Below are 12,268 nucleotides of genomic sequence, written 5' to 3' on the forward strand. Positions count from 1 at the left end.
TCCCCGGTCTGCTAGGAATGATCCCAACCAGTCATTAGATATGCCTCTTATCCCTAAAAATTCTAGTTCTTTGCAGTATAATCTTATGGTCAACAGTCTCAGATGCTTAAAAAAGAGCCGGTTTTGGCCTTCACATCCAGGTGATTTTCAAATAGGTCTGAAAATATTTTGCTGTTGTGAAGCAACGTTAGATGAAACCGTTCGTGGTCTTAAGTAAGGTACATACCAGCAACTGAAGCGACATTTCATTAATTTAGTATATAGCAGCGGGATAATAGCATTTACCAGGCATGGCGAAACTAATACGCTACTATGGCTCAGTGTGAACATTAAGAAAACCGACGAACTGTCGGGACGGATTCCCTGACTGGAAATGGAAGAAAAAAGGCCCTATGAACATGTGTCCGGAAATGCATCGTTGCCACGGAAGATGGCACTGACGAATGACAGTTCCTCTGACCACGTGCCCTGTGTTCCCTGTGTGTCGCAGCTTTTTGTAAGAAGCAGAATGGTCCGGTATTCAAGTCGGGAACAAGCCGAGATTGTGTTTGTGTACAGCCAAACAAATGGAAAGGATCAAGAGGCAGCACGGCTATAGCAAAGCAATCACAACCATCATTTTCATCATACAACATTTCAAGCCCTTTTTGGGCGTTTGTGTGATCAGAAAGACGAACGGGTAGGTATGCGTCGGACTGTGCGTACACTAGATCTTGAGAACCGACAAACTACCTGTATAACCCGATCCTCCACATCAGGCGTACGCAGTCCAAAAAGTGTTTCAAGTGTTGTGTGATGTGATTGGTGTCTGAAAAGGTACTTGTTTTGATATGGCCATGCTGCATCTCGGATTGTACCCGACATCAATATCGGACCATTCTGCCGCTTACAGTAGGCTGCATCGGTCACGCAGTGTGCAACACTTAAGGAACAAACGGCACGTGGTCAGAGGAACTTTCATTCGTACTCCATTTCCAGTCAGGAATTCTGCCGACTTTATTAATGTTCACCCTGTATAAGACTTGTTTCATCACACATACAGGTGCTTCATCTAAGCCCTCAGAACTTATTTACGTTTTGCGCAGTTTTACTAACTTCATGCACTCGAGGTTGATAATAAGATCATCGTACTTCGTACATGATTATTTATTGGTGTTTTATTTTTAAATTTCTCTGCAATACTTGAAAAATGCTCGTTCACGTAGTTTATTAGGTGGTATGAATCATTTATTAATTTATTTCCATTCCTTATCAGCATATTATTACGCTTTTGTTTGCTGTTTAATGACTTCTTAGCATTCTCTTATAAATCTTTTTGAGCGTATCATAGGAATTTAAGAACTCTGACTCGTTACGACTCTTTTTCATTGAGCTGGGGTACCTAAGAGATTGGGAGGACGGCCTTATACCTGCTACTTTTTTTTTCAGACATTGCTACTATTGTGGGTACTTTTGGAAACATCTTTTGAGAGGCCAATTTAAATAATGTTTAGAAATTGAGAGAATTTCACATTTACATTGGTTTCATCCTAGTTATGGCTTGCTATTTCTCTTGAAAAATATTGTAGTTTTAATTATGATAACTGTCTTTTGTAGACTTGCAGTTTAGAAACGCTTTCTATACCTGATTTTATTATATTATTTGGCAGAAATGGTCTGTGAGGCCAAGATTTCTTACAGCTACGTAGTCAGTTATCAATACAGTCATTGTAGTTACCCTTGATGCACTACTCACCAACAACGACATGTCAAGACTGAAGATTATAAGGATGCTACTAGTTACATTTGCGATATTTGCGTTTACGCTTATGTCTCCACACAACTTTAGCATCTGAGACTTCGTCTTGCACTTCTGCTAATTTACTGAAAAAAGTTGCCACAATATCGCAGGGTAATCGATACACAGGCAAAATTATTAATTTCTTATTTTTGTCAAGCCCTGTTAATTTAGTAACTGATACGTATTTCAAAGTGTTTGTGTTCACTTACTATACTACCGTTACGTCCTAATTCGGGCTGTGTTCTCTTTCTGGCATAAATTCGTGATCCTTCGCTCTTTGAAGCTGTCCTACAGTAACAGTCTGTCTTTTCATAAAACGATAATAAGAAATGTTGCATTTCTGTGTCTCTATAACAGTGCTCATACTGTGCAGTTCAAAGATTGGAGCTAAATTCAAAATGCTGTCTTTTGTTTTTTATTGATTACGTATTTCGATGAAGGATTGTTAAGTATGTGAAATGTCCCATGATATATTTTTCTTTATTACTTATAGTAAGTGTGTCATTTGGTGTGTCAGAATCGATCTTGTGAGAGCTTTCTGTAGAATATATGAAACTGATGGAGATGTTTTTTAGGTATGGGAACATGTTGCCTAAATTTCTACTAAACGAAGACCTACTTCCACAGTCACTAAAATTCTCATGGGTATGTGACCGCAGACTGGAGGAAGACCATTTGCAGTAGAGGCCGAAACATTGGAGAATTTAGACACTGTCAAATGCAGTTACACATCCAAAAGAATTTTATAGACTGTGCCAACGGCCGTGGAAGCCTATGCTTAACAAAGACCTACTTGTCCCACCCATGATAACATTTTATAAAATTAACACATATGCTATGCAAACTCACGTCCATTAGAAACGGGATTGCTGAGACCCAAGAAACAACATTAAACAGGGTGATAAAGTGTGCACTGTTAAGATACCACCGCATCATTTTGACACGTGGTACTGTAACACAGACGCAACTAATGCCGTAAACTGGCCATTTGCGCTGGTGCCTTTGGAGCAGGGGTGGCTACAATACGACTCTACTCACGATCTAGTGTGGCTCTTGTCGACTTAGTCCATTAACCCATGATGTTCCACCTCCCAACGTCGTCATTTAAGGACGGGGGCATTTTGAAATCTTGCATTCCTGAATGAGGCAGAAACAATCAAAAGGATGCTAATAGTGTACAAACTGAATTTAGTTTGAAAAATTACTTCAGTCCGACAGAAGTGTCTGTTGAAGTTAGTTGGTCCACATCCAGGGTGCAGTAACGGTATAATTTTATTATTACAAACTGAGAATCCCTGAACTATTTATGTAATTACAGTTTAAACTTGTACTTTTATTATGGAAGTCAAATTTTTTAAATTTAATTTTTTCTGATTTATAATAGCAATTTCTAGATAGTGTTCACATATGAAGTTGCTGGGATTTCGTGTTAAAAATTTACGCTCAGGAGAACAAATCCATACTTGATTGTATTTTTTTAAAATTTGGAGTGCATTAAATCATATCAATGGGTAGTTGATGGAAAAACAGAGAAATGAACAGTTATAACTTTTAGATGTTAGAAGAATCAGCAGAATTCCTTATGTGAGGAGAAATGCTGACATGCTAACACAAGATATATATATAATCTACATTAGTGACCTGTGGTCTAGGGACGCTCGCCTGTAGCTTCTTTGATTCATAATCAAAACGTCTTCGGTCCTGGGTTCGAATCCCGCCGGTTTAAATTTTGATAAATAATCAGCATTGGCGGCCGAAGACTTCCGGCATAAGAAGTCACCCTCACTCTGCCAACGCCACTGTCAAAGAGGTTGGAGGAGCGGACAGATGTTCATATGGCTCTGAGCACTATATGACTTAACATCTGAGGTCATCAGTCCCCTAGAACTTAGAACTACTTAAACCTAACTAACCTAAGGACATCACACGCATCCATGCCCGAGGCTGGATTCGAATCTAAGACCGTAGCAGCAGCGCGGCTCCGGACTGAAGCGCCTAAAACGGACAGATGTTCAGGGCACTCTCTTGTCCTAGGGGTGGGAAACTGCCCCTAAAGGCGGAAGAATCAGCAATGATCAATGATGATGCTGAAGGCAATGGAAACCACTGCATTAAAGACACGTAGCGTGTATCCACAGGACATGTGCCCTGTAATTGAAGTGTCATGATGATCTCTCCATTGGCAAAAGATTCCGGAATAGTCCCCCATTCGGATCTCCGGAAGGGGACTGCCAAGGGAAAGGTGACCACGAGAAAAAGATTGAATAACCAACGGAAGGATAACGTTCTACGAGTCAGGGCGTGGAATGTCAGAAGCTTGAACGTGGTAGGGAAACTAGAAAATCTGAAAATGGAAATGCAAAGGCTCAATCTAGATATAGTAGGGGTCAGTGAAGTGAAGTGCAAAGAAGACAAGGATTTCTGGTCAGATGAGTACAGGGTAATATCAACAGCATCAGAAAATGGTATAACAAGAGTAGGATTCGTTATGAATAGGAAGGTAGGGCAGAGAGTGTGTTTCTGTGAACAGTTCAGCGACAGGGTCGTTCATAGCAGAATCTACAGCAAACCAACACCGACAACGAAGTTTAGGTACACATGCCGAGGCCGCAAGCTGAAGATGAAGAGATAGAGAAAGTGTATGAGGATCTTGAAAGGGTAATACAGTATGTAAATGGAGATGAAAATCTAATAGTCATGGGGGACTGGAATGCAGTTGTAGGGGAAGGAGTAGAAGAAAGGTTACAGGAGAATATGGGCTTGGGACAAGGAATGAGGGTGGAGAAAGACTGAGTTCTGTAACAAGTTTCAGCTAGTAACAGCGAATACCCTGTTCAAGAATCACAAGAGGAGAAGGTAGACTTGAAAAAGGCCAGGAGCTATGGGAAGATTTCAGTTAGGTTACGTCATGGTCAAACAGAGATTCCGAAATCAGATACTGGATTGTAAGGCGTACCCAGGAGCAGGTATAGACTCAGGTCACAATATAGTAGCGATGAAGAGTAGGCTGACTTTTAAGACATTAGTCAGGAAGAATCAATACGCAAAGAAATGGGATACGGACGTAATAAGGAATGAGGAGATACGTTTGAAGTTCTCTAAGGCTATAGATACAGCAATAAAGTACAGCAATAAAGAATAGCTCAGTAGGCAGTACAGTTGAAAAGGAATCGACCTCTCTAAAAAGGGCCTTCACAGAAGTTTGGAAGGAAAACATAGGTACAAATAAGGTGACTGCGAAGAAACCATGGGTAACAGAAGTAATACTTCAGTTGATTGATGAAAAGAGGAAGTACAAAAATGTTCCGGAAAATTCAGGAATACAGAAGTACAAATCGCTGAGGAATGAAATAAATAGGAAGTGCAGGGAAGATAAGACGGAATGACTGCAGAAAAAATGTGAAGACATCGAAAAAGAAATGATTGTCGGAAGGACAGACTCAGCATACAGGAAAATATCAAAACAACCTTCGGTGACATCAAAAGCAAGGGTGGTAATACTAAGAATGCAACTGTAATTCCACGGTTAAATGCAGAGGAGAGAGTGGATAGGTGGAAAGAATACATTGAAAGCCTCAATGAGGGGGAAGATTTGTCTGATGTGATGGAAGCAGAAACACGAGTCGATTTAGAAGAGTGTGGCGCCCTGAAAATATTCTAAGTTGACTTGGCCGTACGGGCCGCTCGGCCAGCCGTGGCCTTGCAGCAAACATGTGGTGGCGAACGTTAGCCGGACGAGAGGGGTAGCCCCAGCGCATGGTCCAACCGCGTCGCTGTGACGCTGTGTCAATGAAGGAGACACGCCAGGAGACTGCCAAAGATGGCGGACTTTGTGAAACCATCATGGCAGACATTTCACGGTTCGTACAGAAATTAACAGTAGCCGGATGAATCATGATATCTCCAAAAGAAACATGTATGTACATTACCATTATTTGCACGACGATTCTGATGGTGTAATTAGATTTTCAAAATCTTTATTAGTTTAAAGTTTAGTATCTGACTGTGAATTATACAAGTAACATGTAAATATAAACGCTTCAGCCGATTTTGTCGATCGCCGTGTCTTTAGAAAGCTATTAGTGTACAAAAAAGAAAAGGGTTCAAATGGTTCTGAGCATTTTGGGACTTAACTTCTGAGGTCATCAGTCCCCTAGAACATAGAACTACTTAAACCTAACTAACCGAAGGACATCACACACACCCATGTCCGAGGCAGGATTCGAACCTGCGACCGTAGCGGTCGCGCGGTTCCAGTCTGTAGTGCCAAGAACCGCTCGGCCACCCCGGCCGGCTATTAGTGTAAACCCAAATTGGCATAAATTACAGGCATGTAACTTGAATAGCACATGAGTTATTGGAGGGCAAAGTGGCCGATTACTATCGATCGCGTCAGGCCATAGGTACTCCACAGTTACACGAAAGAACGGTAACAGCAAGCTTATAAATATATTTATTCATATATATCTTTGTTTATATCCTATATATATTATTCATGAAGAAATTGGTTAAATATTTACTGTGTTTTAGAAAGCACAAAGGCTACTGGCCTACCTTTTGTTCTATTACTATGACATATGTTTATTTAATTTGTTGGGCGTGGTCGCGGCAGATAGAAATATTTCGTAGTGCTGACTAGTGCACTTGTGAGATTTTCGTGGCTTCTACAGTGAAAACTTGGTGTGCGTTTAGAAGTGAATATCTCGCCAGCTACGTTGTTGTTCATAACTAATTAAGTGCAGTAAGAATCTATTGTTTCCCTGTTATTCAACTTATATTTTATTTTATTGCTGGACCATCGATACCAATAAGTGTTTTGCAGAAATATACCACATTATCTAAAGTATTCTACTAACGTACGCATCATTTAAAGTCGTTAAGATAGTACCTGCAGATTTTATTTAATTGCAATCTTTCATTTATAAATTTCTACGTTACGTTCGCAATTACCGAGTGATAGGAACCTTTGACCATTCGATCCGTGTGTATATTAATATTGTATACTGTAGGCTCAGCAGAATTTGGCTTGTAATGCGGCAACTACGTATCCCAGCCCCTAGGCAACGAAACCAGCCAAAACTTTTAATACTGCAACTCGGAGTCCGAGGGTGCGTAGTTAAAAGGAAAGCCCGCAAGAGGCAGGAGATCCAGTATTAAAATCAGAATTTAAAAGAGATTTGGAGGACTTAGGGTGAAATATGGCAGAAGGGATAGGTAGCATTCTATCAGAATTTCTAAATTCATTGGGGGAAATGGCAACAAAACGACTATTCACGTTGGTGTGTAGAATATAGGAGTCTGGCGACATACCATCTGACTTTCGGAAAAGCATCATCCACACAATTCTGAAGACGGCAAGAGCTGACAAGTGCGAGAATTATCGCACAATCAGTATAACAGCTCTAGCATCCAAGTTGCTTACAAGAATAATATACAGAAGAACGGAAAAGAACATTGAGGATGCACTAGATGACGATCAGTTTGGCTTTAGGAAAGTAAAGGCACGGAAGAGGCAATTCTGACTTTGCGGTTAATAATGGAAGCAAAACTAAAACAAAATGAAAACACGTTCATAGGATTTGTCGACCTGGAAAAAGCGTTCGACAATATACTTTTAAAATGGTGCAAGATGTTCGAAATTCTGAAAAAAGTAGGGGTAATCTATAGGGAGAGACAGGTCATATACAATATGTACAACAACCAAGAGGGAACAATAAGAGTGCACGACCAAGAACGAAGTGCTAGTATTAAGAAGGGTGTAAGACAAGGATGTAGGCTTTCGCCCCTACTGTTCAATCCGTGCATCGAGGAAGCAATGATGGAAATAAAAGAAAGGTTCAGGAGTGGAATTAAAATTCAAGATGAAAGGATATCAGTGATACGATTCGCTGATGACATTGCTATCCTGAGTGAAAGTGAAGAAGAATTACATGATCTGCTGAACGGAATGAACAGTCTAATGAGTACACAGTACGGACTGAGAGTAAATCGAAGAAAGACGAAGGTAATGAGTAATAGTAGAAATGAGAACAGCGATTAACTTAACATCAGGATTGATGGCCAAGAAGTCGATAAAGTTAAGGAATTCTGCTACCTAGGCAGTAAAAAAACCAATGACGGACGGAGCAAGAAGGACATCAAAAAGCAGACTAGCAATGGCAAAAAAAGGCATTCCTGGCCAAGAGAAGTCTACTAATATCAAATATGGGCCTTAATTTGAGGAAGAAATTTCTGGGAATATACGTCTGGAGTACAGCATTGTATGGTAGAGAAACATGGACGGTGGGAAAACCGGAACAGAATCGAAGCATTTGAGGGTGCTACAGACGATAAGATGGACTGATAAGGTAAGGAGTGAGGAGGTCCCACGCAGAATCGAAGAGGAAAGGAATATGTGGAAAACACTGGTAAGGAGCAGGGACAGGATAATAGGACATCTGTTAAGACATGAGGGAATGACTTCCATAGTACTAGAGGGAGCTGCAGAGGGCAAAAACTGTAGAGGAAAACAGAGATTGGAATACATCCAGCAAATAATTGAGGAGTAGGTTGCAAGTGCTACTCTGAAATGAAGAGGTTAGCACAGGAGAGGGATTCGTGGCGCGCCGCATCAAATCAAGTCAGAAGACTGATGACAAAAAAAAAGAAATATATAGTCCACAAGCTAATGAACAGTGCATGGCGGAGGGTACCTTCTAATAATATTAACGATTTTCTGTCCTGTTCTATTCGCGTTCTGAGTAAAAGAAAAATGGTTGTCTATACACTTCTACACGTGTCATAACATCTCTTATGATTTCTACCCTAGATATTCGACCTAGCAGCATAATGGCCGCAAGGCATAAAGGTCGCAGTGGTTACCACACTGGACTCGTATTTGGGAGGACGACGGCTCAAATCCGCGTCCAGCCGTCCAGACCTAGATTTTCCGAGATTCCCCTAAATCACCCCAGGCAAATGCCAGGATGGTTCTTTTGAAAGGGTACAGCCGATTTCTTTCCCCATCCTTGAAACAACCGGAGCTTGCTCTCCGCATCTGACGACCTCGATGTCGACGGGACGTTAAACTACAGGGTGATTCAAAAAGAATACCACAACTTTAGGAATTTAAAACTCTGCAACGACAAAAGGCAGAGCTAAGCACTATCTGTCGGCGAATTAAGGGAGCTATAAAGTTTCATTTAGTTGTACATTTGTTCGCTTGAGGCGCTGTTGACTAGGCGTCAGCGTCAGTTGATGCTAAGATGGCGACCGCTCAACAGAAAGCTTTTTGTGTTATTGAGTACGGCAGAAGTGAATCGACGACAGTTGTTCAGCGTGCATTTCGAACGAAGTATGGTGTTAAACCTCCTGATCGGTGGTGTATTAAACGTTGGTATAAACAGTTTTCAGAGACTGGGTGTTTGTGCAAAGGGAAAAGTTCTGGACGGCCGAGAACGAGTGATGAAAATGTAGCACGCATCCAGCAAGCATTTGTTCGCAGCCCAGGAAAATCGACTCGCAGAGCTAGCAGAGAGCTAGAAGCACAACAATTCATATTTCAGCAGGATGGAGCGCCACCACATTGGCACTTATCTGTCCGTAACTACCTGAACGTCAACTACCTGAGGCGATGGATCGGCCGCCAGGCAGCCCGTGACAGAGCACTTCATCACTGGCCTCCAAGAAGCCCTGATCTTACCCCCTACGATTTTTTCTTATGGGGGTATGTTAAGGATATGTTGTTTCGGCCACCTCTCCCAGCCACCATTGATGATTTGAAACGAGAAATAACAGCAGCTATCCAAACTGTTACGCCTGATATGCTATAGAGAGTGTGGAACGAGTTGGAGTATCGGGTTGATATTGCTCGAGTGTCTGGAGGGGCCATATTGAACATCTCTGAACTTGTTTTTGAGTGAAAAAAAACCTTTTCAAATACTCTTTGTAATGATGTATAACAGAAGGTTATATTATGTTTCTTTCATTAAATACACATTTTGAAAGTTGTGATATTCTTTTTGAATCACCCTGTATAATCTTCGTTCTTCCTTCCTTTTTCAAATACAGGTCCTCCATATTTGCCTAACAGGGTTTCGCGAGGACTACGTAGTCTTTCCTCTAAGGATTCTCATTTACGTTCCCAGAGCATTTCAATGACACATTCGTATGGGCTATACCGACGCGTTATAACGCTAGCAGCGCCTCTTTGAATCTGTTCGATGTCTGTTGCCATGCTTACTTGGTAAGGACTCCAAACACTGGAACAGTACTCCAGAACTGGTCGCACTAGCTTCTTTTGTGCGATTTTCTTTACAGTTTCATTACATTTTTTCAATACCATTCCTACAAATGTAAGTATTCCAACTGGCTTCTCTATTACTGATTTTATGCGGTCTTCCCATGTAAGCTGCTACATAAAAAGCGTTAACCTAAATACTAATATGATTTGACGTGCTCAAGAGGTTCACCACTACCATCTGGTACTTCCTTATTGTTCTAGCCATTATTACAATTTTTGCGCATTTAAAAAAGGCAACCATTCATTATATCATTTTGAAATTGGTTCAGGTTCAACGTTTTGCCTACAGACAGCCTGCGGGACACCTCACAGAAAGTTCACAAACAGGCCGTGAAAAACTTCACTCTTAACACAAGACGCGCAGAGAGTGCAGTCCCTCTTACCAGCGATGCGTGGGTGGCGAAAGTCGAACGTCAGCTGTTCTGCAGTCCCCGGCTCTGTGCGGTCTGGAAGTGAATGTGCCCTGCTGTATTAGAGTCCAGCTCCTCTCTTTCATGGCACAGCTCACCTCACAGTTTAACTTTATGGCCTAGCATTTAGTGAAGAGGATTTGTGAAAGTGCGGGACAGCAATGAAAGGAATCTAGGTTACTAAACGAGTTACGGCAAGAATAATGAAAGGGCACTCCGTCTTCAGGCCACAAGTGGCCCATCGGGACCATCCGAATGCCGTGTCATCCTCAGTTGAGGATGCGGATAGGAGGGGCGTGTGGTCAGCACACCGCTCTCCCGGTCGTTACGATGGTTTTCTTTGATCGGAGCCGCTGCTATTCGGTCGGGTAGCTCCTCAATTGGCATCACGAGGCTGAGTGCAACCCGAAAAATGGCAACAGCACATGGTGGCCCGGATGGTCACCCATCCAAGTGCCGGCCACGCCCGGCAGCGCTTAACTTCGGTGATCTGACGGGAACCGGTGTATCCGCTGCGGCAAGGCCGTTGCCCAAGAATAATGAAAAACGGGTGGTAATTCGAGAGTGCGTCCGTTATGCGGCATACAGATTGAGAGAGGGATAACGATTGATAAGGCGCTGCGGGAAGTCAGTTATAGTGAGGAGCTGGAGACTGACGCTTCATTCGTCAGCTACACTCTTTGTTCTTCTCAGTATTTTTCCAATACTGATAATAGAGTCGTGGAAGTCCACTATCTACTAGACAAGCAACAATATAGTGCACATTGAAAACATTCTAAAGGATTGAAGAATCAGGTAGGGCATGTAAGATGACTGAAATGGGATCCCTGCTACGTCAGTAGTTGTAATTCACGAGAGCGGCTTAGGGAGCTGCTGACAAACTATGACTCTCCCTATTGTAAGCACATCGGTTCATTCACAAGGTGATGTATTACACTATTTACCACAACGTTGGATGTCACCTAGTGGCGTTGCGGGCACGTGACGCAGTGACTAAGGTGTGTAAACGAAGCATCACCCTAGCGAAGATATGGGCAGCAAATGGGGAAATCCACTGAGATAAGGGACTTTGATAAAGGACTGATTAATACTAAGCAGAGCCTGTGAGCGAGTATCTGGAAAACGGTGAAGCTGTTCGAATATTCACGTGATACTGTGAAACGTCCCCTTAGAACAAATATACACAACTGTGATTAAACTGACACACAATTTTTTTTTTAGCGCAACGCAATCTGACTTTCAAAAATCCCTACAAAAGAATGGCCCTGACTAACATTAATCTATACCTTTCACAAATCACTTACCTCACCAAAAATCTCCGTTACTCGAACTACTGCAATACAGCGAGCGCCACTACTGCCAGCTAAATAACAGATTCAAACTACGGAAGGCACTAACTACTAGTAGGCATAGTTAGCAAATGAAAGATTTTAATAGAGAACAAACATTGTATTTACCTTAATAGTCATAATATATATAGCAGTTCATAACATCCATTCTTACGAATATCAAAACTCCGCCATATCTCTCCCCACATCCACCACTGCTGGCGGCTCACCTCCAACTGCGCAACGCTACGCGCTGTTCACATCCAGCTGCCGCTGCCCAACACTACAATGGCAGACAACAATGCAAACTAGCCACCGACTGCACACAGCACAGCCAGTGATTTTCATATAGAGCGCTACGTAACGTTGCCAATAAGAAAACATAAACAGCCTACTTACATAAAGAAAACATAAACAGCCTACTTACAACTGTCGTGAGCATCTACGGAAGGAGGTAGGACAGTGAAAG

The 12,268-nt window shown here is 42.0% G+C and overlaps 1 protein-coding gene and 1 pseudogene across 1 annotated transcript in view; both read right to left on the reverse strand.

The window, feature by feature from the left end:
* Positions 1-12,268, reverse strand: part of LOC126092655 (phospholipase A1) — a 358,751-nt gene that overhangs the window by 282,923 nt on the left and 63,560 nt on the right. The gene's annotated exons all lie outside the window — the stretch shown is intronic.
* Positions 10,885-11,002, reverse strand: LOC126092957 (5S ribosomal RNA; annotated as a pseudogene).

Source organism: Schistocerca cancellata, chromosome 7 (genome assembly GCF_023864275.1).
Source record: "Schistocerca cancellata isolate TAMUIC-IGC-003103 chromosome 7, iqSchCanc2.1, whole genome shotgun sequence".
NCBI lineage: Eukaryota > Metazoa > Arthropoda > Insecta > Orthoptera > Acrididae > Schistocerca > Schistocerca cancellata.